The following is a 27,716-nucleotide window of genomic DNA, read 5'->3' on the forward strand; positions in this document are numbered from 1 at the left end:
GAATGGAAGAGTGCTGTTTTCTATCTTAGGGGTGACCCACACAGGGATTTCAGAGACAGCCTCTGTGACTGGACACCAAGAAATTCTACCAAGGGTTAGGATTCAGGCCGAGGGGTGTACCAGGGCTGCAATGCAGGATCCTGGTGGTGCAACTGAGAGGGCTTGTTTGAAAGCATTCTCAGGGTGAGGGTCACAATGCCTGCTTGTGCCCAGGGCAGCCCTCGTGAGTGGGTGTGTTCTCATTGGTCATGTAGCTGACTCCCACGCTGAGGTTTGGACAACCATCCCCACAGCCAGGTTTCCTCCTATGGGGAAGGAGGAGTTCTCTATTGTGCTTCAGGTTCCCCCATTGGCAGGGATTACAGCAAAGGTCTGGGGACAGATGCCTGAGTACCAAGGATGGGTAGAAAGGACGGACTTGCGCCATGGCTGCACTAACATGCTGGATATGGGCCCCAAACTCTGGGTGGCTGACACTAGGTCAGTGCTCAGTCTCTGTCAGACAGAGGACTAGTGGCCAGGGAAGCTTATAAATCGGGGTAACCTCGAGGACCGAGCAGAAGGATACTCATGTGGGGTTTTTGGGCAGACTCATCAGGCCCTTCTTCTTTCTATGGGGAAGGCACAATGCAGCATTATGGTTCTAGAATTCCCTATCAAGATGGCATGGGGAACAGTCAGGTGAGGATGGAATTGTAATTAAAAGCTATGGTTTAATTCAGTGCCAAGCAGAAGACATTCCAATGTGCAGTGGCTTATTCGAGACATCCAACTCCTGAGTAAGAGCAGATGTCAGACGTTTACTCACACTGAAGTTTGTGTCTATGATGACTGACTAATGGAGAGGTAACTTTAAGAGGCCATGGAGGATATTCCACGCTGAGGCATGTGAGATGCTCCAAATAGCAAGGTTTCCTTCCTCTGGACAGGTGGAGTGTGATTTTCTTGCTCCCAGGTCCCCCATGTGGAAAGTTTGAGTAGCAAAGCCCTACCGTTTGGACCGGGAAACCATAGTTCCATTGACCATTGCAGCTGATGAAAATGGCAGGTTCCTTCTGGCGGCTCTTGGGCAAAGTAACAAGGCCTTCAGCTGACTTGGAATCTCTTGCACATGGGTCACAGTGCTGGTGTTACCAGGGAGATATTAGAATGTGCTTGTAGCTAAGGTGCCATGCAGGATTCTCCAACCCTGAGGGTCTGACACAGGTCCAAGAAAACGGTTTCCTTCTGGAGACAGGAGTTGTTCTGTTGTGTGGCTCAAGGAACACATTTGGTGTCATATGTTTGTATGGCAAAACAGCCCTCTGAGGACTGACACCTGAAAATCAAATTTATATTTCCAATGAGGTCCTAGGGGCATGTCAAGTTCAATCTTCTGACTCAAGATCATTGACTTGGCTCTCTGCCTGGATGTAAGTGATCAGGGTATTTCAGACTGTGCATTTGTGTCCAGAGCGGCCTCCATTAGTGGAGTGGGCTCAGGGGCCTTGCCAGTATCTCCAAATCTGGTAGGTTTGGGCAAATATGATGGGCACAGTTTCCTTGGGGATTGCAGGCACAGTCCTGTGTTGTGTCACCAGATACCTCATCCTTGAAGGCACGTGAGCCATAGTTTTGGGAGAAAAGTTTGCAAACACAAACTCACGTTAGGTTAAGGTTATGTGATACAGGCCCAATGCATAGACATGGAGGGCAGCTCCAAAGGAACTGTAATTAGTTTGAAGACTCAAAGGCGGAAGCACAGGCATTTTTATCTGGATTGTGTTTCCAGGATGTCCTTGGAATGCAGGTGTGGTTTCATGGGACCATGGGAGATTTGTCCTCTCTAAGGATCTTGGCAGCTACCAATAGTTGGGTGGTTTGTGGGGGAAGGGAAGAGTGATGTTTTCCATCTTAGGAGTGCCCAAAAGAGGGATTCCAGAGACGGGCTCTGGGTCTGAGGACCCAACAAGGGTTACGATTGGGACTAGGGCCATCCCAGGCCTGCAATTCAGGATCTTCGTGGTGCAACTGAGATGGATTGTTTGAAAGTATGCTCAGACTGAGAGTCACAATGCCTCTTGTGCCCAGGGCGGCCCTCAGGAGTGGGTCTGGTCACATTGGCGATGCAGCTGTCTCCACTCTGAGGGTTGGACAACCATCCCAACAGCCACGTTTACTGCAATGGGGAAGGAGCAGTTCTCTGTTGTGCTTCAGGTTCCCCCATTGGCAGGGAATCCAGGAAAGGTCTGCGGCCATATGCCTGAAAACCAAGGATGGGTAGAGATGACGGCCCTGGTCCTTGGCCTGTCTCACATACTGGATATGGACCCCACCCTCTGGGTGGTTGACAAGAGGTCGGGGCTCAGGCTCTGTCAGACACAGCACTAGGGGCAAGGGCTGCCTATAATTCGGGGTTCCCTCAAGGGCCGAGTAGATTGATCCTCATGTGGAGTTTCTGTGCAGACTCACCAGACCCTTCTTCTTTCTATGAGGAAGGCAGAATGCTGCGTTGTGGCTCCAGAATTCCCTATCACAAGGACTTGCGGACCAGTAGGGTGAGGATGGAATTGTAAACACAAGCTATGGATAAATTCAGTGACAAGCTCATGGCATTTTCAGTGTGCAGTTACTGATTTGAATATCCAGCACCTGAGTAAGGGTGGATGTCAGATGTTTGCTCATGCTGTAATTTGTGTCTATGATGACCAACAAATGGAGGGGTGGCGTCAAGAGGCCATGGAGGATTTCTCACGCTGGAGCTTGTGAGATGCTCCAAACATCAAAGTTTCTTTCTACTGGACAGGGGGAGTCTGGTTTGTTTGCTCCAGTTTCTCATGTGGAAAATTTGTGTAGCAGAGCACTCCAGTATGGAGGTCTTGAAAGCACAACTCCATTGACCATTGCAGCTGAGTAACATGACAGGTTCGTTTTGGTGTCTCTGGGGCAAAGTACCAAGGCATTGAGTTGGCATGGAGTCTCATGAAGATGTGCCACAATGCTGGTTTGTTACCAGGGATATCATAGAATATTTTGGTTGCTAAGGTGCCGTGCAGAATTCATCTATCCTGAGGTTTTGACACAGGTCCAAGAGCACAGCTTCCTCCTGGGGAAAGGAGATGTTCTGTTCTGTGGCTCAGGGATCACATGTCATATCATAAGTTGGTATTCCAGAACTGGCCCCTGAGGACAGATGCATGAAAACCAAATCTAGGCTTCCAGTGAGGTCCTAGGGCCATGTCAGTTTCAATCATCTGAGTCAGGACCATTGACTTGGGTGTCTGCCTGGATGGAGGTGAACAGAGTATTTCAGACTGTGCATTTGAGTCCAAAGCGGCTTCCATAATTGGGGTGGGCTCAGGAGCCTTGCATGTTTCTCCTAATCAGGAGGGTTTGGACAACTTTGTTGGGCCCAGTTTCCTTGGAGATGGCAGGCACAGTCTTGTGGTGTGACGCCAGGGGCCCCATCCTGGAGGGCATGTGAGCCATGGTTTTAGGAGAGAAATCTGCAAACACAAACTCGCGTTAGGGTTCGTGGCGAGGTGTTCGCCCAGTGGATAGATCTGGAGGGCAGCACGTCAGGAACTGTAAATCAGGTGACTTGAAGGCAGTAGCACAGGCTCTTGTATCTGGATTGTGTATCCACAATGGACTCTGAATGCAGGTGTGAACTCATGGGTCCATGGGAGATTTTTCGTCTCAAGGATCCTGGGGGCTCCCAATAGTTTGGTGGCTTTCTCAGGGAAGAGAAGAGTGCTGTTTTCCATTATAGGGGTAGCCCAAAACAGGGATTCCATTGATGGGCTCTGGGTATAGGCACATGGAAATCGCAACCAAGGGTTAGGATTTGGGCCTAGGGGCATACCAGGCATGCAATGTGGGATCCTGGAGGTGCAATTGAGAGCGTTTCTTTGAAAGCATGCTCAAGCTGATGGTCACAATGCCTGCTTCTGCCCAGGGCAGCCCTCATGAGTGGATGTGATCTCCTTGGCCATGCAGCTGGCTCCTACTTTGAGGTTTGGACACCCATCTCAACAGCCAGGATTCCTGCCATGGGGAAGGAGTTCTCTATTGTGCTTCAGGTTCCCCCATTGGCAGGTATTCCTGCAAAGGTCTGGGGACAGATGCCTGAATACCAAGGGTGGATAGAAGTGACGGAATTGGGCCATGACCGGTCTCACATGCTGGATATAGGCTCAGATCTCTGGGTGGCTGACACCAAGTCTTGGCTCAGACTCTTTCAGATACAGCAATAGTGCCAAGGGGAGCCTATAAATAAGGTTCCCTCAAGCAACAAGCAGATTGGTCCTCATGTGGAGTTTCTGGGCAGATTCACCAGGCTATTTTTTTCTATGGGGAAGGCAGAATGTTGCTTTGTGGCTCCAGAATTCCCTCCCAAGAGGGCTTGCGGACCAGGAGGCTGAGGATGGAATTCTAAACCCAAGCTATGGTTAAATTCAGTGTCAAGCGAAAGGCAGTTCCAGTGTGCAGTGGTGGAAATGAAAATCCAGCACCTAAGTAAGAGTGGATGCCAGATGTTTGCTCATGCTGGAGTTTTTGTCTATGATGACCAACAAATGGAGGGGTTGTGTCAAGAGGCCATGGAGGATTTCCCATTCTGGTGCTTCTGAGATGCTCCAAACAGATGGTTCCCTTCTACCGGACAGGGGCAGTCTGATTTGTTTGCTCCAGGGTCCTCCATGTGGAAAGACTGGGTACCAGAGCACTCCCACATGGATGCCTGGAAAGCACACCTCCACTGACCATTGCAGCGAAGGAACATGGCAGGTTCATTCTGGTGGCTCTGGGGCAAATTACCAAGGCCTTGAGTTGACACGGAGTCTCATTATGATGGGTCACAATGCTGGTTTGGTACCAGGGAGGTCATAGAATGTGCTGGTGGCTAATGGGCCATGCAGGATATATCTACCCTGAATGTTTGACACAGGTCCAAGAGCACTGTTTCCTTCTGGGGACAGGAGATGTTCTGTTGTGGGGATCAGGAACCACATGTTGTATTATATCTTGGTATGACAGAACAGGACTCTGAGGACAGATGTCTGAAAATCCAATCTAGGGTTCCAGTGAAGTCCTAGGTCATGACAGGTTCAGTCATCTGACTCAGGGCCATTGACTTGGCTGTCTGCCTGGATGGAGGTGATCAGGGTGTTTCAGACTGTACATTTGGGTCCAGAATGGCCTCCAATATTGGGGTGGGCTCAGGGGCCTGGCAGGCTTTTCCTAATATGGAAGGTTTGGGCAACTGTGATGGGCACAGTTTTCTTGGGGATGGCAGGCACTTTCCTGTGGTGAGGCTCCAGAGACCACATCCTGGTGGGCATATGAGCCAGGGTTTTGGGAGGGAAGTCTACAAACACAAACTGGGATTATCGTTAGTGGCGAGGTGATCCCAGGCCCAATGCCTAGACATGGAGGGCAGCTCGTCAGGAACTGTAAGCACGGTGACTCGAAGGCAGTAGCATACGCTTTTGTATCTGGATTGTTTCCAGTATGGCCTCGGAATGCAGGTGTGGTCTCATGTGTCCATGGGAGATTTTTCCTCTCTAAGGATCCTGGAAACTCCTAATAATTTGGTGCCTTTCTCCGGGAAGGGAAGAGTGCTGTTTTCCATCTTAGGGGTGCCCCGAACAGGGATTCAAGAGACAGGCTCTGGGTCTGGGCCCCTGTAATATCCCACCAAGGTTTAGGATTTGGGCCTAGGGGCATACCAAGCCTGCAATGAGGGATCCTGGAGAGCTAACTGATAGTGTTTGTTTGAAAGCAGGCTCAGGCTGAGGGTCATCATGCCTGTGCCCAGGTCGGCCCTCAGGAGTGGGTGTAGTCTCATTGGGAATGCAGCTGGCTCCCATGCTGAGGGTTGAACACCCATCCCAACAGCCAGGATTTCTGACATGGGGAAGGAGGAGTTCTCTATTGTGCTTCAGGTTCCCCCATTGGTAGGGATTCCAGGAAAGGTCTGGGGACAGATGCCTGAATACCAAGTATGGGTAGAGTTGGTGGCCCTGGTCCATGACCGGACTCACATGCTGGATATGGGCCCTGCCCTCTGGGTTGATGACATGAGGTCGGGGCTCAGGCTCTGTCAGACACAACACTAGTGGCCAGGGTGAACTATTATTCAGGGTTCCCTCGAGGGCCAATCAGTTTGATCATCATGTGGGGTACTGGGCAGCCTCACCAGGCCCTTCTTCTTTCTATGGGGATGGCAGAATGATGTGTTGTGTCTCCAGAATTCCCTATCAAGAGGGCTTGTAGAGCATGAGGGTGAGGATGGTATTGTAAACCCAAGCTATGGTTAAATTCAGTGTCAAGCAAAAGGCAGTTCGAGTTTGGAGCTGTTGAATCGAAAATCCAGCCCCTGAGTAAGGGCAGATGTCAGATGTTTGCTCATGCTGGAGCATGTTTCTATGATGACTGAAAAATGGAGGGGTGGCGTCAAGAGGCCATGAAGAATTTTCCACACTGGGGCTTGTGAGATGCTCTAAACAGCAAGGTTTCCTTCTACTGGACAGGGAGAGTCTGGTTTGTTTGCTCCAGGGTTTCCCATGTGGAAAGTTTGGGTAGCAGAGCTCTCCCGCATGGATACCTGGAAAGAAGAACTCCATTGACCATTGCAGCTGAGGAACATGGCAGGCTGGTTCTGGTGGCTCTGGGGCAAAGAAGCAAGGCCTTGAGTTGACATGGAGTCTCATGGAGATGGGTCACAATTATCATTTGTTACCAGGGAGAACTGAGAATGTGTTGTTGGCTAAGGGGACATGCAGGTTTCGTCTACGCTGAAGGTTCACACCGATCCAAGAGCATGGTTTCCTCTGGGGACAGTTAATGTTCTGTTGTGTGGCTCAGGGACCATCTGTTGTATAATAAGTTGGTATTCCAGAACAGGCCCCTGAGGACTGATTCCTGAAAACCTAATCTGGTGTTCCAATGTCAGTTTCAGTCTTCTGATGCAAGACCATTGACTTGGCTGTCTGCCTGGATGTAGGTGATCAGGGTGTTTCAGACTGCTATTTGCATCCAGAGCAGCCAACAATACTAGGGTGGTCTCTGGGGCCTTGCAGGTTTCTCCTAATATGGAAGGTTTGGACATATGTGACGGACACAGTATCCTTGGGGATGGCCAGCACAGTCCTGTGGTGTGGATCCAGAGACCTCATCCTGGAGGGTATGTGAGCCATGGTTTTGTGACAGAAGGCTGCAAACCCAAATTCAGGTTAGGGTTAATGGCACGGTGATCACAGTCCCAAAGCATAGATCTGGAGGGAAGCTCCTCAGGAACTGTAATTAGGGTGACTGGAAGTCGGTAGCACAGGTTATTCTATCTGGATTGTGTGTCCAGGATGGCCTCAGAATGCAGGTCTGGTCTCATGAGACAATAGGATACTCCTACTCTCTAAGGATTTTGGGAGCTCCCCATAGTTTGGTGGCTTTTTGGGGGGTGGAAAGAGTGCTCTTTTCCATCTTAGGTGTGCCACAATACAGGGATGCCAGAGACGGGCTCTGGGTCTGGGCGGCTGGACAATCCCACCAAGGGCTGGGATTTGGGCTTAGGGGCATACCAGGCCTGCAATTCAGAATCATGGTGCGGCAACTGAGAGGCTCGTTTGAAAGCATGCTCAGGCTTCGTGTCGCAATGCCTTCTTGTGCCCAGGGCGGCCCTCAGGTGTGGTAATGGTTTCATTGGTCATGCAGCTGGCTCCCACTTTGAGGTTTGGACACCAATCCCAACAGCCATGTTTCCTGCCATGGGGAAGGAGGAGTTCTCTAATATGCTCCAGGTTCCCCCCATTGGCAATGATTCCAGTAAAGGTCTGGGGAAAGGTGCTTGATTACCAAGGATGAGTAGAGATCAGGGACTTGGGCTATTACCAATACCACATGCTAGATTTGGGGCCTGCTCTCTGGGTGGCTAACACTATGTCGAGTCACAGGCTCTGTCAGAACAGTACTAGTGGCCAAGGCAGCCTATAAAACAGGGTTCCCTCGAGGGCCAAGCAGATTGATCCTCATATGGGGTTTCTGGACAGACTCACCAGGCACGTCTTATTTCTAAGGGGAAGGCGGTATGTTGCATTGTGGCTCCAGAATCCCCTATCAAGGGGGCTTGGGAACCAGTAGGATGAGGATGGAATTGTAAAGACAAGCTATGGTTCAATTCAATGCGAAGCAGAAAGCATTTCAGATGTGCCAAATCCTCAGAGTAGAAGAATCCTGCATGGTACCTTAGACACCAGCACATTCTAAGATCTCCCTGGTAACAAACCAGCATTGTGGCCCATCTGCAAGAGATTCTATGTCAACTCAAGGCCTTGATACTTCACCCCAGAACCACCAGAAATATCTTGCCATGTTCCTCAGCTGCAATGGTCAATGGAGGTATCCATGGTAGGCATCCATGTGGTAGAGCTCTGCTACCCAAACTATCCACATGGGGGACCCTGGAGCAAAGAAACCAGAATCCACCTGTCCAGGAGACGGAAACCTTGCTGTTTGGAGCATCTCACAAGCCTCAGCTTGGGAAATCTTCCATGCCTCTTGACGCCACACCTCCATTTGTCGCTCATCATAGACACAAACACCAGTGTGAGCAAACATCTGATTCCGCCTTACTCAGGTGCTGGATATCTCGAATAAGGCACTGCACATTGGAACTGCCTACCACTTGGCACTGAATTGAACTGTTGCTTGTGTTTACAATTCAATCCTTACCCTACTGGTCCCCAAGCCCTTTTGATAGGGAATTCTGGAGCCACAATGCAGCATTCTGCCTTCCCCATAGAAAGGAGAATTGCGTGGTGAGTCTGCCCAGAAAACCCACATGATGACCAATCTGCCCAGCTCTCGAGGGAACCCCGATTTATAGGCTTCCCTGGCCACTAGTGCTGTGTCTGACAGACCCTGAGCCCAGACCAATGTCAACCACACTGTGAGCGGTGCCCATATTGTAGTACATCATCTCTACCCATCCTTGGTCTTCAGGCACCTTTCCCCTGATCTTTGCTGGAAACCCTGCCATGGGGGAACCTGAAGCACAATAGAGAACTCCTCCTTCCCCGTGGCGGGAAATCTGGCTGTTGGGATGGGTGTCCAACCCTCAAAGTGGGAGCCAGCTTCATGGCCAATGAGACCACGCTGACTACTGAGGGCCTCCCTGAGCACAAACAGGCATTGTGACACTCAACCTGAGCATGAGTTTAAATAAGCTCTCTCAGTTGCACCACCAGGATCCCTCATTGTAGGCCTGGTAGGCACCTAGACCCAAATCCTAACACTTGGTGGGATCTTCCAGGCACCACGACCCATAGCCCATCTCTGGAATCCCAGTATCGGAGCAGCCCTAAGATGGAAAACTGCACTCTCCCCTCACAGAATAAGCCACCAAACTATGGAGAGCCACCAGGATATAGAGAGGAGATGTCTATTATGGCACCATGAGACCGCACCTCCATTCCAAGGCCATCATGGATAAAAAATCCAGATAGAAATGCCAGTGCTACCACCTTCCCATCACCCTAATTACAGTTCCTGATGAGTTGCCCTCCAGGTCTATGCACTGGGTCTGTGACCTCCACAACACTAACCCTAACACGAATTTGTTTTTGCAGATTTCTCTCCAAAACCATAGCTCACATTCCCTCCAGGATGGGGTATCAGGATCCACACCACAGGACTGTGCTGCTATCCTTAAGGAAAATGGGCCCATCACAGTTTCCCTAACCTTCCAGTTTAGAAGAAACCTGCAAAGCCCCTGCGCCCACCCCAATATTGTAGGCCACTCTGGATGCAAATGCCCAGTCTGAAACACTCTGGTCACCTCCATCCAGGCAGACATCCAAGTCAATGGTCCTGAGTTAGAAGATTGAACCTGACATGCCCCTAGGAACTCAATGGAACCTTAGCTTAGGTTTTCAGGCATTTGTCCTCCGGGTCATGTTCTGGAATACCAACTTACGATTCAACACGTGTCCCTGAGCCACACAACAGAATATCCCCTGGCCCCAGAAGGAAACCGTGCTCTTCGACCTTGGCCAAACCCTAAGGGTAGGAGAATGCTTCTCAGCACCTTAACAACCAACACATTCTAAGACCTCCCTGGTAACAAATCAGCATTGTGGCCCATCTGCAAGAGTTCCTATATCAACTCAAGGCCTTGGTACTTCGCCCCAGAGCCATCAGAATGGTCCTGCCGTTTTCCTAATCTGCAATGGTCAATAGAGGTGTGCTTTTTAGGCATCCATGCTGGAGTGCTCCACTACACAAACTTTCCACATGGGGGATGCTGAGGCAAATAAACCAGACTCCAACTGTCCAGTAGAAGGAAACATTGCTGTTTGGAGCATCTCACAAGCCTCACCTTGTGAAATCCTCCATGGCCTCTTGAGGCCACACTTCCATATTTTGGTCATCATAGACACAAACTCCACTGTGATCAAACATCTGATTCTGCCTTACTCAGGTGCTGGATATCTCAAATAAGTTGCTGCACATTGGAACTGCCTTCTGCTTGGCACTGAACTGAACCGTAGATTGTGTTTACAATTCCATCCTCACACAACTGGTTCCCAAGCCCTTTTGATAGGGAATTCTGGAACCAGAACACAGTACTCTGCCTTCCCCTTAGTAATAAGAAGTGCCAGGTGAGTCTGCCCAGAAACGTTACATGAGGATCAATCTGCTCGGCTCTCGAAGAAACCCCAATTATAGGCTTCCCTGATACTAGTGACAGACTCTGGGACCCAACCTACTTTCAGACACCCCCCATATCTAGCGTGTCGGACTGGCCATGGCCCAAAACTGTCATCTCTACCCATCCTTCTTATTCTGGGCACCAGTCCCCAGACATTTGCTGGAATCCCTGCAAGTGGGGAACATGAAGCATAATAGAGAACTCTGCCTTCCACATGGCAGGAAACCTGGCTGTTGGGATGGATGTCCAACCCTCAAAGTGGAGCCAGCTGCATTGCCAATGAGACCACGCCCATTCCTGTGGGCCTCCCTGGCCACAAAGAAGCATTGTGACTCTCAGCCTAAGCATGCTTTCAAAGCCCTCTCAGTTGAACCACCAGGATCCCGCATTGCAGGCCTGGTATGCCCCTAAGCCCAAATCCTAACACTGGTGGGATATTCTAGGAGCACAGACCATAGCTCATCTCTGGAATCCCTGTATTGGGTCCCCCCTAAGTAGAAAAACAGCACTCTTCCCTCACCGAAAAAGCCACCAAACTATGGAGAGCCACCAGAATCCATAGAGGGGAAATGTCTCCCATGGACGCATGAGAACACACCTGCATTCCGTGGTCATCCTGGACACACAATCGAGATAGAAAAGCCTGTGCTACTGACTTCTTGTCACCCTAATTACAGTTTCTGATGAGCTTCTCTCCAGGTCTATGCATTGGGCCTTGATCACCAGGCCACTAACCCTAATCTAAATTTGTGTTTAGAGACTTCTCTCCCAAAACCATGGCTCACATGCCCCCCATGATAGGTTCTCTGGAGCCAAATCACAGGACTGTGCCTGCCATCCCCAAGAAAATTGTATTCGTCACAGTTGCCAAAACATTCCAGAATAGGAGAAACCTGCAAGGCCCCTGATCCACCCCAATATTGTCACAGCGGTGGACGCAAATGCCCAGTCTGAAACACCCTGATCACCTACATCCATGCAGTCAGCCAAATCAATGGTCTGAGTCAGAATATTGAACATGACATTCCCCTAGGACCTCATTGGAATCCTAGATTAGGTTTTCAGACATCTGACCTTAGAGTCCTGTTCTGGAATACCAACTTATGAAACAACATGTTGTCCCTGAGCCACACAACAGAACATCTCCTGTCCCCAGAAGGAAACTGTGCTCTTCGACCTTTGCCAAACCCTCAGGGTAAGAGAATCCTGCACGACACCTTAGAAACCAGCACATTCAAAGATCTCTCTGGTTACACACCAGCACTGGACCCATCTGCAAGAGATTTCATGTCAACTCAATGCGTTGGTACTTTGCCCCAGAGCCATAAGAATGATTCTGCCATGGTCTGGAACTGCAATGGTTAATGGAGGTGTGCTTTCCAGGCATCCATGCAGGTGAGCTCTGCGACCCACACTTTCCAGATGGGGAACCTGGAGCAAACATACCACAATTCACCTCTTCAAAAGAAGGAAATCTTGCTGTTTGGAGCATCTCACAAACCTTTGTGTGGGAAATCCTGCATGGCTTCTTGACGCCACCACTCCATGAGTGGGTCATCATAGACAAAAACTCCAGCGTGAACAAACATCTGGCATCCGCCCTTACACTAGGTGCTGGATATCTCGAATCAGCCTCTGCACATTGGAAATGCCTTCTGCTTGGCAGTGAATTGAACCGTAGCTTGTGTTTACAATTCCATCCTCACCCTACTGGTCCAGAAGCCCTCTTGATGAGGAATTCTGGAGCCACAATGCAGCATTCTGCTTTCCCCAAGGAAAGAAGTGCCTGGTGAGTCTGCCCAGAAACCCCACATGACATTCAATCTTTGGCCATCAAGGGAACCCTGATTATAGGATGCCCACTAGTGCTGTGTCTAACACAGCCTGAGACACAACCTAGTGTCAGCCACCCAAAGAGCGGGCCCCATAATCAGCATGTGAGACAGGCAATGGCCCAAGTCCGTCATCTCTACCCATCCTTGGTATTCAGGCACCTGTCCATAGACTTTTGCTGTAATCCCTGCCAATGGGGGAAGCAGAAGCATAATAAAGAACTCCTACTTCCCAATGGCAGGAAACCTGGCTGTTGGGAATGTGTGTCCAACCTTCAAAGTTAGAGCTAGCTTGTGTACAATGTCCATTGTGACCATGCCCAGGGCTGAGGACCCTCCCTGGGCCCAAAAAAGCATTGTGACCCTCAGCCTGAGCATGCTTTCCAACATCCCCTCTCAGTTGCACCACCAGGATCCAGCACTGAAAGCCCGCTACACCCCTGTGCCCAAATTCTAACCCTTGGTATGATTTCTGGGTGCCCAGACCCAGAGCCTATCTTGGAACCCCTATTTTGGGACACCCCTTAGATGGAATACAGCACTTTTCCCTTCCCCCCCAAAAAGCCACCATACTTAGGTAGATGCCGGGATCCTTAGAGAGGAAAAATCTCCCATTGCCCCAGGAGACCACACCTGCATTCCGATGCCATTCTGGACAAACAATCCAGTTAGAAAAGCCTGTACCACCGCCTTCCAGTCACCCTAATTACAGTTCCTGGCGAGCTGCCCTCCAGTTGTAGGCATTGGGCCTGCGATCTCCTAGCCACTAACCATAACCTGAACCTGTGTTTGCAGACTTCTCTAACAATACCATGGCTCACATGTCCTCCAGGATGCAGTCTCTGGAGCCACACCACAGGATTGTGCCTGCCATCCCCCAGGATTCGGTGCCCATCACAGTTGCCCAAACTTTCCAGATTAGGAGAAACCTGAGGACCCTGAGACCACCCCAATACTGTTGGCCGTTCTGTATGCAAATGCACAGTCTGAAACAACCTGATCACATACATCCAGGCAGAAACCCAAGTTAATGGTTCATAGTCAGAAGACTGAACCATACATGCCCCTAGGACCACATTTGAAACCTAGATTAGGTTTTCAGGCATCTGTCCTCAGAGGCCTTTTCTGGAATACCAACTTATGATACAACATGTGGTCCCTGAGCCACACAACACAACATCTCCTGTCCCCAGAAGGAAACTGTGCGCTTCCACCTTTGCCAAACCTGAAGGTTTGGAGAAGGCTGCACAGAACCTTAGCCACCAGCACAATCTAATTTCTCCCTGTTAACAAACCAGCATTGTGACCCATCTGCAATAGATTTCATGTCAACTCAAGGCCTTGGACCTTCACACCGGTGCTACCAGAAGGAACCTGCCATGTTCCTCAGCTGCAATGGTCAATGGAGGTGTGCTTTCTAGCCATCCATGCCAGAGAGTTCTGCTACCCACACTTTCCACATGGTGGACCATGGAGCAAACAAACCAGGCTCCACCTGTTCTTTAGAAGAAAACCTTGCTGTTTGGAGCATCTCACAAGACTCAGCATGGAAAATCCTCCATGGCCTCTTGATGCCACCCCTCCATTGGACGGTCATCATACACACAAACTCCAGTGGGAGGAAATATCTGACATGAGCCCTAACTCAGGTGCTGAATATTTCAAATAATCTGCTGCACATTGGAACTACCATCTGCTTGGCACTGAATTTAACCGTAGCTTGTGTTTGCAATTCCATCCTCACCCTACTGGTCCTCAAGTCCTGATGAAAGGCAATTCTGGACCCACAACCCACCATTCTGCCTTCACCATAGTAAAATGTAGTGCCTGGTGATTCTGCCCAGGTACCCTCCTAGAGTATCAATCTGCTCAGCCCTTGAGGGTTCCCCGATTTATAGGCTGCCCTGGGCACTAGAGCTGTGTCTGGGAGAGCCTGAGCCCCAACCTAGTGTCAATCACAAAGACAGCGGGCCCCATATCCAGCATATGAGACCAGCCATGACTCCAGTCCATCAGCTCTACCCATCCTTGGTATTCAGGCATCTGTCCACAGACCTTTGCTGAAATCCTTGCCAATATGGGAATCTAAAGCAGAATAGAGAACTCCTCCTTCACCATGGCAGGAATCCTGGCAGTTGGGAGGGTTGTCCAATCCTCAAAGTGGGAGCAAACTGCAGAGCCAATGAGACCACGCCCACTCCTGAGGGTCGCCCTGGGCATAAACAGGCATTGTGACCCTCAGCCTGAGCATGCTTTCAAACAAGCCCACTCAGTTGCACCACCAGGATCCTGCATTGCAGGCCTCATATGCCCCTAGGCCCAAATCCTATCTCTTGGTGGGATTTCCAGGCGCCCAGACCCAGAACCCCTCTCTAGAATCCCTGTTTTGGGGCACCCCTAAGTTGGAAAACCACACAATTCCCTTCCCTGAAATAGCCACCAAACTATGGGGAGCCACCTGGATCCTTAGAGAGGACAAAGCTCCCATGGACCCATGAGGACACAGCTGCATTCCGAGGCCATCTGGGACACACAATCCAGATAAAAAAGCCTGTGCTACTGCCTTCCAGTCACCCTAATTACAATTCATTATGAGCTGCCCTCCAGGTCTTGGCATTGGTCCTGCAATCACCTCGCCACTAACCCTTACCCAAATTTGTGTTCGCAGACTTCTCTCCAAACCATGGCTCACATGCCCTCCAGGATTGGGACTCTGGAGCAACCCCAAAAGACTGTGCCTGCAATCTCCAAGGAAACTGTGCCCATCATATTTGTCCAAACCTTCCAGAAGGACACCTGCAGGTGAAACCTTCAAGGCCTTTGAGACCACCCCCATATTGGCATCCACTCAGGATGAAAATGTGCAGTGTGAAACACTCTGAATACCTATATCCAGTCAGAGAGCCAAGTAAATGCCCTGAGTCAGAAGATTGAACCTGACATGTTCCTAATACTCCACTGGAACCCTAGATTAGGTTTTCAGGCATCTATCCTCAGGGGCCTGATCTGGAATACCAACTTATGATACAACAGGTGGTCCCTGAGCCACACAACAGAACACCTCTTGTCCCAAAAAGAAAACCATGCTCTTCGACCTGTAGCAAACCCTCAAGGTAGGAGAACCCTGCGGGCACCTTAGCCACCAGCACATTCTAAGATCTCCCTGGTAACAATCCAGCATTGTCACCCATCTTCAAGAGAGTTAATGTCAACTCAAGACCTTGGTCCTTCACCCCAGAGCCACTAGAACGAACATGCCTTGTTCCTAAGCTTCAAGGTCAATGGAGGTGTGCTTTCCAGGCACCCATGCGAGAGAGCTCTGCTACCCAAATTTTCCACAGGGGGACACTAGACTTAATAAACCAGGCTCCACCTGTCCAGTACAAGGAAACCTTGCTGTTTGGAGCTTCTCACAAGTCACAGCGTGGGGTATCATCTTTGGATTCTTGACGCCACCCCTACTTTTGTTGGTCATCATAGACACAAACTCCAGTGTGAACAAACATCTGACATCCGCCCTTACTCAGTTGCTAGATATCTAGAATCAGCCACTGCACATTGGAACTGCCTTCAGCTTGGCACTGAATTCAACTCTAGCTTATGTTTAGAATTCCATCCTCACCCTACTGGTCCCCAAGCCCACTTGATGAGGAATTCTGGAGCCACAACACAGCATTCTGCCTTCCCCTTAGAAAGAAGAAGTGCCTGGTAATTCTGCACAGAAACCCCCTGGGGATCAATCTGCTAGGTCCTCGAAGGAATACCGATTCATAGTCTGCCCTGGTCACTAGTGCTGTGTCTGACAGAGACTGAGCCCTAACCTAGTGTCTGCTACCCAGAGAGCGGGACCCATAACTAGCATGTGATACCAGCCATGGCCCAAGTCTGTCATCTCACCCATCCTTGTTATTCAGGCACCTGTCCCCAGACCTTTTCGGGAATCCCTGCCAATGGGGGAACCTGAAGCACAAAAGAGTACTCCTCCTTCCCCATGGCAGGAAAACTAAATGTTGAGATGGTTGTCCAACCCTCAGATTGGGATCCAGGTGCATGGAACAAGAGATAACGCCCACTCACGATGGGCAGCTGGGCACAAACAGGCATTGTGACCCTCAGCCTGAGATCCCCTTCCAACGATTCCCCTCGGTTGCTTGTACAGGAGCCTACAGAGCGCCCCTGTCATGCCCGTGAGCCCATCCTAAGCCTTGGTGGTGTAATCCAGGCACCAGGACCCAAAACCCATCTCTGGAATCCATGTTTTGACAGGAACCCTGACACGGTAAAATGCAGTCTCCTCTTCCCCCAGTAAGACTCCAAACTCTTGGGTGCCAGGCAGAATCCCCAGATAGGAAGAAACTCCCATGGACACATGAGGACACCCCTCAATTCCGTGGCCATCCTAGACACAATCCAGACAGAAAAGCCTGTGTTACTGCTTCCCAGCAGCCTGAATTTCAAATCCAAGGAGCTTCCCTCAGGGTCTGCAGATCAGGCCTGCCATCACCTCACTCCTAACTTTTACCCAATTTTGTGTCTGAAGATTTTGGTCCCAGAGGCCTGAACACATGCCCTCCAGGATGGGGCCTCCAGAACCACAGCACATCACTGGGCCTGCTCTCCAGAAGAAATTATTCCCGTCTCAGTTGCCCAAACCTTCCAGATTAGGAGAAAACTGCAAAGACCCTGAGCCCACCCCAGTTTCATAGGCTGCTATTGAAAGAAATGTACAGTCTGTCACAGCCTCAGCACCTACCTCCAGGAAGTCATGCAGGTCAATGGCGCTAAGTCTGAAGATTGAAACTGCCATGGCCCTAGGACCTCATCGGAACCCTAGCTTAGGTTTTCAGGTCTCTGTTCCTAGAGGCCTGTTCTGGAAAACCAATATATGGTCCAACCTGTGGTCCGTGAGCCATACAAGAGATCACATCCTGTCCCGAGAAGAAAACCTTTCTCCTGGGAACTGGGTCTAACCCTTAGGAAAGGAAAATCCTGCATGGCCCCAAGGCTTCTGCCATATTCTAAGGTCTCCCTGGATATAAAGCAGCATTGAGTCCCGTTAGACTGGGAACTTCTGTCAACTCAGATCACTTGGAACTTGGAACCATAGACAGCAGATCAAGCCTGCTCTGTTCCTCGGCTGTAATGGTAACCCGAGGTGGGCTTCCCAGGCCTCCATTCAGAGAACTGTGCTATCGAACCTAAGCAGACTACACCTGTCCTATAGTGGGATGCTTTGCTGTTTGGAGCAGCTCACAAGCTCCAGCTTGGGAAAGCCTCCAAGGCTTCTTGAGAAAACCCCACCATTCGTTGGCCATCATGGATACAAACTCCAGCGTGAGCAGACATCTGACCCTCTTGCATACTCAAGTGCTGGGATCTCGAAAAAACCACGGTACATTGGAACGTCCATGTGCTCAGCACTGAGCTTAACCGTAGCTTGTGTTATCAGACATCTGTCCTCACACTTATCGCCTGAAAGCCCTCCACATTGGGAATTCTGGAGCCACAAAGCAGTCTTCTGCCTGCCCACCAGAAGGAAGAAGTGCCCTAAGGGTCTGCACAGAAACCCCACATGAAGATCCAGGTGCACAGCTCTCAGCGGCACCCCATTATCATAGGCCTCCCTCTGCACAAATGCTCTGTTTGACACAGCTCAAGCCCCGACCTCCTGTCAGGCACCCAGACAGCAGTCGCCATATCTTGCAGGTGGATCCTGCCTTGGCCCAAGACAGTCATCTCGAACTGACCTGGGTATTCAGGTACCTCTCCCAGAACGTAGAACAAATTCCTGCCCATGGGTGACCCAGAAGCACAAAAGAGTACTTCTCCTTCCCCATGGAAGGAAAATTGAATGTGGAGATGTCTGGCCAACCCTCAGAGTGTGAGCCAGGTACATGGCCCATAAGACCACGCCCACCCCATATGGGCTTCTGGGCACAAACAGGCATTGTGACCCTTAGCCTGAGACCCCTTTCCAACAATCCCCCCGGGGAGCTGGACCACGAGCCAACAGAGCGGGCCTGTCATGGCCCTAGGCCCAAAGCTAAGCCTTGGTGGAGTTATCCAAGTGCCCAGACCCCGAACCAATCTCCGGAAAGCCTGTTTGGACAGTACCCCTGAGATGAAAAACCGTGCTCTCCCCTTCCCCTAGAAAGACACCAAAATCTTGGGTGCCTGGAAAAATCCCCAGAGAGGTAGAATCTCCCATAGACCCATGAGGCCACCCCTCATTTCCATGGCCATCCTAGACACACAATCTATACAGAAAAGCCTGTGCTCCTGCCTCCCAGCCATCCAAATTTCAAATCCTGAGTAGCTGCCCTCAGGGTCTGCAGATTGGGCCTGCCATCACCTCTCCCCTAACTCTTGCTAGAGTCTGTATCTGAAGACGTTGGTCCCAAATCCCTGATCAACATGCCCTCCAGGAGGGGGCTTCCAGATCCACATCACATCATTGGGCATGCTCTTCCAAGGAAAATCTGCCCATCTTAGTTTCCCAAGCCCTCCAGATTAGCAGAAACCTGCAAGGCCCCAAGCCCACCCCAATTCCATAGGCCACTCTGGAAAAAATGCACAGCCTGACACAGCCTCAGAACATACCTCCAGGAAGACACACAAGTCAATGGGAAGGGATATATGCCCGAAGGCCATGGTGGGTCCAAGATGCTGGGTGTGCGGCCAGCTGTCTCAGTGTCTGTTGGAAGTTCTGGGCTCAGGCTATGTAAGACAGAGCATTCGTGCTTAAGATAGCCTATGCAATTGGGGTGTTGTCAAGTGCTGAGCAGGTTGATCCTCATTTGGGATTTCTGGGCAAAGCCATAGAAAATGTTTTTCTTCTGGTGGGCAGGCAGAGTGCTTCTTTGTGGCCCCAGAATTCCCAATCAGGAAGGCTTGTGTGCCAGGAGTGTGAGGATGGAAGTCTGAAAACACAAGCTTGGGTGAGTTTTGGGGCCAAGGGCATGACAGGCTCACTCTGAAGAGGCTGAATCGGGATCTCCTGCATTTGAAGTCAGGGTGAGGATCAAACGGTGGCTGAGTCTGGAGTTTGCGTCCATGATGGCCCCTTCATGAAACGGGGGCCTCATGAGGCTAAGGTTTTGCCACGCTGAATTTGTGAGTTGCTCCAAACCACAAGGTTTCCTTCTGCGGGACAGTCGAGTCCTATTGGATGGCTCCAGGACGTTCCATATGGAAAGATTGGAGAGCAGGGTTCGATGGATGGAAGCCTGTACAGCATAGCTGGCATTCCCATTGGCTGTTTGTGAAAATACATATTTGAACTACGGCTCTGGGGCGAGCTACCCAGGGGTGTTAGTTGAAATTGACTCTCCTGAAGATGGGTCATAATGTGGGTTTGTGTCCATGGAGACCTTGGAATGTGCTGGTGGCTCAGGGGCCCTGCAGAATTTGCCTACCCGAAGCGTTAGATACCGCTCCAATAAGAAAGCTCCCCATGTGGAGACGAGAGAGGTTCTGTTTGATGCCTCAAAAAAGCCCCAGATGCTGGTCTTCAAACCAGTCCTCTGTGGAGAGACACATGGAAACCAAAGCTCAGGTTCAGATTAGGGCTTAGGGGCCTATCTGTTTCAATCTTCTGACTTTGGGGACACTGTCTGAGTGTCTGAGTGGAAATAGTTGCTCAGCTGGTGTCAGACTGCACCTCTTAGTCCAGGGCGGCCTACACTATTGGGATGGCCTCAGGGGCCTTGGAGGTTTCTCCTAATCTGTAAGGTTGTGGTCACAGGATTGGGCACAGTTAACTTGGATAGGACAGGCACAGTCCTTCGGTGTGTCTCCATAGGCCCTAGCCTAGAGGATGTGTTGTTGTGGGCTGTGGGCACAGAAGACTGAATACATAAATCAGCTTAGGTGTGGCACTGAGGGTATGGCAGGCCGGATCTACAGACCATGAGGGGATCTCCTCAGCTATTGAAAGATGGGCGAGTGGGAGGCAGTCCCTCAGGCTTTTGTCTCTGGATGTTGTGTCCAGGATAGCCGTGGATTGTAGTGTGGCCTCAAGAGCTATGGACAAGTCACCCTCTCTGGGTATTTGGCCCAGCTCCCAAGAGTTTGGGGTCATTTTGTACGAAGGGTGGAGTCCTGTTGTCTGGCTCAGGTGTCTCTCCAAGAGAGGGATTCCAGAGCAGAGCCCGAGGTACGGACGACTGGAAAACTCGAACTCTGGTGAGGATTGGGATCAAAGGGACTTGGCAAGCCCCATATGCGGGCTCTTGGTCCAGGCTCTGAGAGGCCTTACTTCGACATGGGGCTCATGCTGAGGGTCACAATGCGAGTTTGTGCCCAAGTCAGCACTCAAGTTTGGGCGTGGCCTCAAAGGCTATGAAGGTTTCTCCTACCCTGAAGGTGTGACTCCATGCCAACAGCAAGATTTCCAGCCATGGGGAAGGAGGAGTTCTGATTTGTGCTTCAGGTACCCAAATGTGTGGGATATGATATAATGTCTATGTTCAGATGTCTGAAAACCCAGGTTGGGAAGAGATGACAGCCTAAGGCCTAGGGTCCTGTCTCGTTCTATCTGCTTCTCTGGGGACATCTGTCTATGGTCTCAGTGGAGTAGTTGCTCAGCTTGTGTCAAATAGCTAAGGGTCACAAAGCGTGTTTGTGTCCAAAACGGCCCTCAACATGCCCGGGGCCTCATGGTCCACACTGGTTTCTCCTACACTAAATTTTAGACAACACATCACTCGACTGTTCCCCAATACTACAGTCTACCTTGGGCACTAATGCCCTGTCTGACACAGCCTGAGCCCGGACGTCCCGACTGACACCCAGACAGCTGGCCTCACAATGAGCACATTGGACCCGTCAATGACTTAAGTCATCATCTCTTCCCAACCTCGTTTTTCGGGCTTCAGAACAAAGACCTTATCTCCAATCACTGCCTAGCGGTGAACATGATGCCGAAATCAAAATTCTTCCTTCCCCCATGCACAGAAACATTTGGTTCGCATGGCAGGAAACCTGGCTGTTTTGATGGGTGTCCAACGCTCAGAGTAGGGAACAAGGTGCATTGCCCATTAGACCACAGCCACTCATGGGAGCCGTCCTGGGCCCAAACAGTCATTGTGATCCTCAGCGTGAGCCTTCTTTAAAAAAAAAAAAATCCTCTGTAGCTGGACCAGGAGCCCGCCAAGCGGACCTGCCATGTCCCAAGGGCCAAATTCTCACCCTTGTTCGTGATTTCCTGGTGCCAAGACCAAGAACCTGTCTTTGGGTTCCCTCTTTTGTGGGTCCCCTAAGATGGAAAACTGCAGTCTTCCCTTCCCCCAGAGACACCAAACACAGAGATGAAGAATCTCCCATAGACCCATGAAGACTCCCCTATGTTTTGTCGCCGTCCTGGACACACATTCAGAAAAAAAAGCCTGTCCTACCGCCTCCATGACATCTTAATTTCAATACACTGTGAGCAGCAATCATGGCCTGCAGATTGGGCCTCTGATCACCTCGGCCCTTACCCTAACCCAGGTTCGCATTTGCATATTTTTGTCCCCAAAGTCCTAGCCCAAATGCCCTCCAGGATGGGGCCTCTGGTGCCACAGTGATGAGTGAGCCGACCCTCATGAAGGATACTCTGCTCTTCACTGTTGCCCAAACCGTGAAAATTAGGAGCAAAGTACAAAGACCTTGAGCCGACCTCAATTTCAAAGAGTGCTCTGGACCCAAATGAGCGCTCTGACACACAATGAGCACCTGCCTCCAGGCAGACATCTAAGTAAAAGTCCCTGAGTCAGAAGATTGAACCTGACATGCCTCTAGGACATCATTGATACTCTAGTTTTCAGGCGCCTGTCCCCAGAGGCCTGTTCTCCAATACCAGCTTATATTCCAACATGTGGTCTCTGAGCCACACAATAGAACCAAAACTGTCCCCAGAAGGATACCTTGCTCTTGGTAGCTGTGTCCAAGACACAGTGTAGGAGAATACTGCATCGACCCCTAACTACACCAACATTCTAACATCTCCATGGATACAAACCAGCATTGTGATCCAACAGCATGAAACTCCATGTCAATTCAGGCTGCTTGGAACTTCACTTCAGAGCCACCATATTGAACATGCCATGTTCCTCAGCTGCAATGATCAATGGATTTGTGATTTCCAGGCATCAATACGGGAGAGCTCTTCTACCCTAACATTCATATGGGGGACCCTGGAGCAAACAAACCAGACTCCCCCTGTCCAGTAGAAGGAAACCTTGCTGTTTGGAGCATCTCAGAAGCCCCAGTGTGGGAAATCCTCTATGACCTCATGACACCACTCCTCCATTTGGCGGTCAACAGAGACACAAACTCCAGTGTGAGCAAACCTCTGATATCCGCTCTTACTCAGGTACAGGATATCTCGAATAAGTCACTGCATCCTGGAACTGCTTTCTGCTTGGCACTGAATAACCATAGCTTGTGTTTACAATTCCATCCTCACTCTCCTGGTCACCAAACTCTCTTGATATGGATTTCTGGAGCCACGACACAGAATTTGCCTGTCCAACAGAAAGAAGAAGTTCATGGTGAGTGTGCCCAGATACCCTACATGAGGATCCAGCAGCATGGCCCTCGACGGCACCCTAATATCATAGGCCGCCATGGGCACTCAGGCTCTGTCTGACACAGCCTGAGCCACGACTTCCAGTCAGCCATGCAGACAGTGGGCCCCATATCCAGCAGGTGGGACCTGCTGTGGCCCGAAGCTGTCACATCTACTCAACTTGGATATTCAAGCATCTCTCCCCAAACCGTAGCTCAAATCCCTGCCTATGGGGAACCTGAAGCACAGGCATATTCCTCCTTCCTGGTGGCAGGAAACCTGGCTGATGAGATGGGTGTCCAACACTCAGAGTGGAACCAGCTGTCTGGGCCATAAAACCACGGTCACTAATGAGAGCCGCCCTGGGCACAAACAAGCTTTTTGACCTAAGCATGAGCCTGCTTTCAAACAAACCCCTTCAGTTGCTGGGCCAGGAGGCCGCAGAGCAGACCTCCCAGGTTCCTAGGGCCAAATCCTCACCGTCTTTCATTATTTCCAAGCTCCCATCCAGAACCTGTCTCTCGTATCCCTCTTTAGGGGGAAACACCAGTCTTCCCTTCTCCCAGATAAACCAAACTCCTGTGATCCGAGCAGAATCCCCAGAGACGAAAAATCTCCCATGGCCCCATTATCTACCTCTACATTTTGCGTCCATCCTGGACACACAATCCAGACAGAAATGCCTGCACTACTGCCTCCATGACACCTTAATTTCAGTACAATATGAGCTGCACTCAGGGACTGCAGATCAGGCCTGTGGTCACCTCAGCCCTCACCCTAATCCTCGTTCGCCTTTGCAGATTTTGGTACCCAAAGCCCTGGCCCACATGCCCTCAGGAAAGGGACTCTGGAGACACACCGGACGACTGTGCCTATCCTCCCGAAGGAAACTCTGCCCTTTACTGTTGCCCAAACCCTGAAGATTAGTAGCAAGTTACAAAGCCCCTGAGCCCACCTCCATTTTGAAGAACGTTCTGGAACCAAGTGCGCATTCTGACACACAATGAGCGCCTGACTCCAAGGAGACATTTAAGTCAAAGGCCCTAAGTCAGATGATTGAAACTGTCATTCCTCTAGGACTTCATCGATACCCGAGCTTAGGTTTTCAGGTGTCTGTCCACAGGTGCCTCTTCCCCAATACCAACTTATATTCCAACATGTGGTCCCTGAGCCACACTAAAGAAGCACTCCTCTCCCCAGTAGGATGCCTTACTCTTGGCAGCTGTGTCTCAGATACAGTGTAGGAGAATCCTGCATGGCCCTCTGACCAATCAACATCTAATTTCTCCATGGATACCAACCAGTATTGTGATCCAACAGCATGAAACTCCATGTCAACTCGGGCTGCTTGGAGATTATCCCCAGAGCCATGAATTAACCAGATCGAATCTGCTATGTTACTCAGTTGAAATGGACCATGGAGGTGTGCTTTCAAGGGATCCATCCGGGCGAATTCTACTACCTAATTTATCACATGGGGAACCCTGGAGCAAACAAACCAGACTCTACCTTTCCAGTAGAAGGAAACCTTGCTGTTTGGAACATCTCACAAGCCCCAGCGTTGGAAATTCTCCATGGCATCTTGACGCCACCTCTCCATTTGTCAGTCATCATACGCAAAGACTCAGGTGTGAGCAAACATCTGACATCCTCCCTTACTCAGGTGCTGGATATCTCACAGAATCCGCTGCAGATGGGGACAGCCTTCCACTTGGCACTGAATTTAACTATAGCTTGTGTTTACAATTCCATCCTCACTCTACTGGTCCCCAAGCCCTCTGGATATGGAATTCCAGAGGCACAACACGGTATTCTGTCTTCCCCATAGAAAGAAGAAGTGCCTGGTGAGCCTGTGCAGAAAACCCACATGAGGATCAATCTGTGATGCCCTCGAGGGAACTCTGATATATAGGCTTCCCTGGCCTCTCCTATGGTGTCTGCCAGAGCCTGAGCACCGATCTAGTGTCAGCAACCCAGAGAGCAGGACCCATATCTAGCATGTGGGAGAGAACATGGCCTTACTCCATCATCTTTACTCATCCTTGGTATTCAGGCATCTGTCCTCAGACCTTTGCTGGAATCCCTGCCATTGGGGGAGCCTGAAGCACAACAGAGAACTCCACCTTTTCCATGGCAGGAATCCTAACTATTGGGATGGGTTTCCAACTCTCAGAGTTGGAGCCAGCTGCATGGCCAATGAGACCACAACCACACATGAGGGTCGCCTAGGGCCCAAACAGACATTGTGACTCTCAGCCTGAGCAAGCTTTCAAACAAACACTCTCAGTTGACACAGCAGTATCTCACCTTGTAGGCCAGGGAGGCCCCTAGACCCATATCCTAACCCTTGGTGGGATATTCCAAGCATTCAGACCCAGAGCCCGTCTCTGGAATCCCTGTTTTGGGGCACCCCTAATGAAAAAAATCACTCTTTTCTTCCCCAAAAAACCGACCAAACTATTAGGAGGCGCCAGGATCCTTAGAGAGTAAAATCTCCCATTGACTCATGGGACCACACCTGCATTCCGAGGCCATCGTGGATACAGAATGCAGATATAAAAGCCTGTGCTACCACCTTCGCATCACCCTAATTACAGTTCTTGATGAGCTGCCCTCCAGGTCTACACAATTGGACTGCGATCACATCGCCATTATCGCTAACCCGAGTTTTTGTTTTCAGACTTTTCTCCATAACCATGGCTCACATGCCCTCCAGGGAGTGGTCTTGGAATTACACCATAGCACTGTGCGTGCCATGCCCTAGAAAACTGTACACATCACAGTTTCCCAACCCTCCAGATTTGGAGAAACCTGCAAATCCCCTGATCACACCGCAATATTGGAGGCTGCTCTGGACGCAAATGCACAGTCTGAAACACTCTGACACCTACATCTAGGCAGACACCCAAGTCAACTCTCTTGAGTCTGAAGATTGAACCTGACATGCCCCTAGGACTTCATTGGAACCCTAGATTAGGTTTTCAAGCATCTGTCCTCAGAGGCCTATTCTGGAATATGAACTTATGATACAACATGTGGTCCCTGAGCCACACAACACTAAATATCCTGTCCCCAGAAGGGGACACAGCTCTTCGACCTGTGTTAAACCGTCAGGGTAGGATAATCCTGCATGACACCTTCGCTACCAGCAATTCTAAGATCTCCATGGTAACAAACCAGCATTGTGACCCATATGCAAGAGATTCAATGTCAAATCAAGGCCTTGGTTTTTCACACAAGAGTCACCAGAAGTAACCTGCCGTGTTCCTTGGCTGCAATGGTCATCCGGGGTGTGCTTTCCAGGCATCCATGCGGAAGAGCTCTGCTACCCATACTTTCCATGTGGGGGACTCTGGAGCAAACAAACCAGACTCCACCTGTCAGTAGAAAAAGCAACCTTGCTGTTTGGAACATTTCACAAGCATCAGCGTGGGGAATCCTCCATGGCCTCTTGAAGCCACCTCTCCATTTTTCGGTCATCATAGACACAAACTCCAGTGTGAGCAAACATCATTCATCTGCCCTTATTCAGGTGCTGGGTATCTCATTCGTTGGCCATCATAGATACAAACTCCAGCATGAGCAAACATCTGACCTCGCCGATACTCAAATACTGGAAATCTTAAAAACAAACAAACAAACAAACAAACAACGCTGCACATTGGAACGGCAATGTGCTCGGCAATGAGCTTAAATGTAGCTTTTCTATTCAGACTTCTATCCTCACACTCCTCTCCTGTAAGCCCTCCATATTGGGAATTTGGGAGCCACAATGTTGCCTTCTGCCTCCCACCAGAAAGAAGTGCCCTATAGGTCTGCACAGAAAATCCACATGAGGATCACCTGAACAGCCCTCTATGGCACCCCAATATAATAGGCCACCCTGTGCACTAATGCTCTGTCTGATACAGCCAAAGCCCTGACCACCTGGCAGCCACACAAATAGCCCCATATCCTACAGGTGTGAACTGCCTTGACCTGAGTCTTTCATCTCAAACCAAACTGGGTATTCAGGTACCTGTTCCAGAATATAGCTCAAATTCCTGCCCAGAGGGGACACTGAAGCACAAAAGAGTACTCCTCCTTCCCCATGGCAAGAAAACTAACTGTTGAGATGGTTGTCCAACCCTCATATTGGGATCCAGGTGCATGGAACAAGAAACAGCACCCACTCAGGATGGGGAGCTGGGCACAAATAGGCATTGTGACCATCACCCTGAGTCCCCTTTTCAACAAGCCCCCAAGGGAGCTAGACAAGGACCCCATAGAGCGGGCCTGTCAGGCCCCTAGGCCCAAATCCTAAGCCATGGTGGGGATACCCAGGCACCAGGACCCAGAACCCATTTCTGGAATCCCTGTTTTGATAGGAACCCTGACACAGTAAAACGCTGTCTCCCCTTCCGCAGTAAGACACCAAACTCTTGGGTGCCGGGCAAAATCCCCAGATAGGAAGAAACTTCCATGGGCACATGACACACATCCATTCCGTGGCCATCCTAGACACAATCCAGACAGAAAAGCTAGTGCTCCTGCCTCCAGCTGCCTGAATTTCAAATCTGAGGAGCTGTCCTCAGGGTCTGCAGATCGGGCCTGCCATCACCTCGCCCCTAACTCGTACCCGACTTTGTGTCAGAAGATTTTGGTCCCA

The sequence above is a fragment of the Neovison vison genome, chromosome 4 (assembly GCF_020171115.1).
Source record: "Neovison vison isolate M4711 chromosome 4, ASM_NN_V1, whole genome shotgun sequence".
In the NCBI taxonomy this organism is placed as follows: Eukaryota; Metazoa; Chordata; class Mammalia; order Carnivora; family Mustelidae; genus Neogale; species Neogale vison.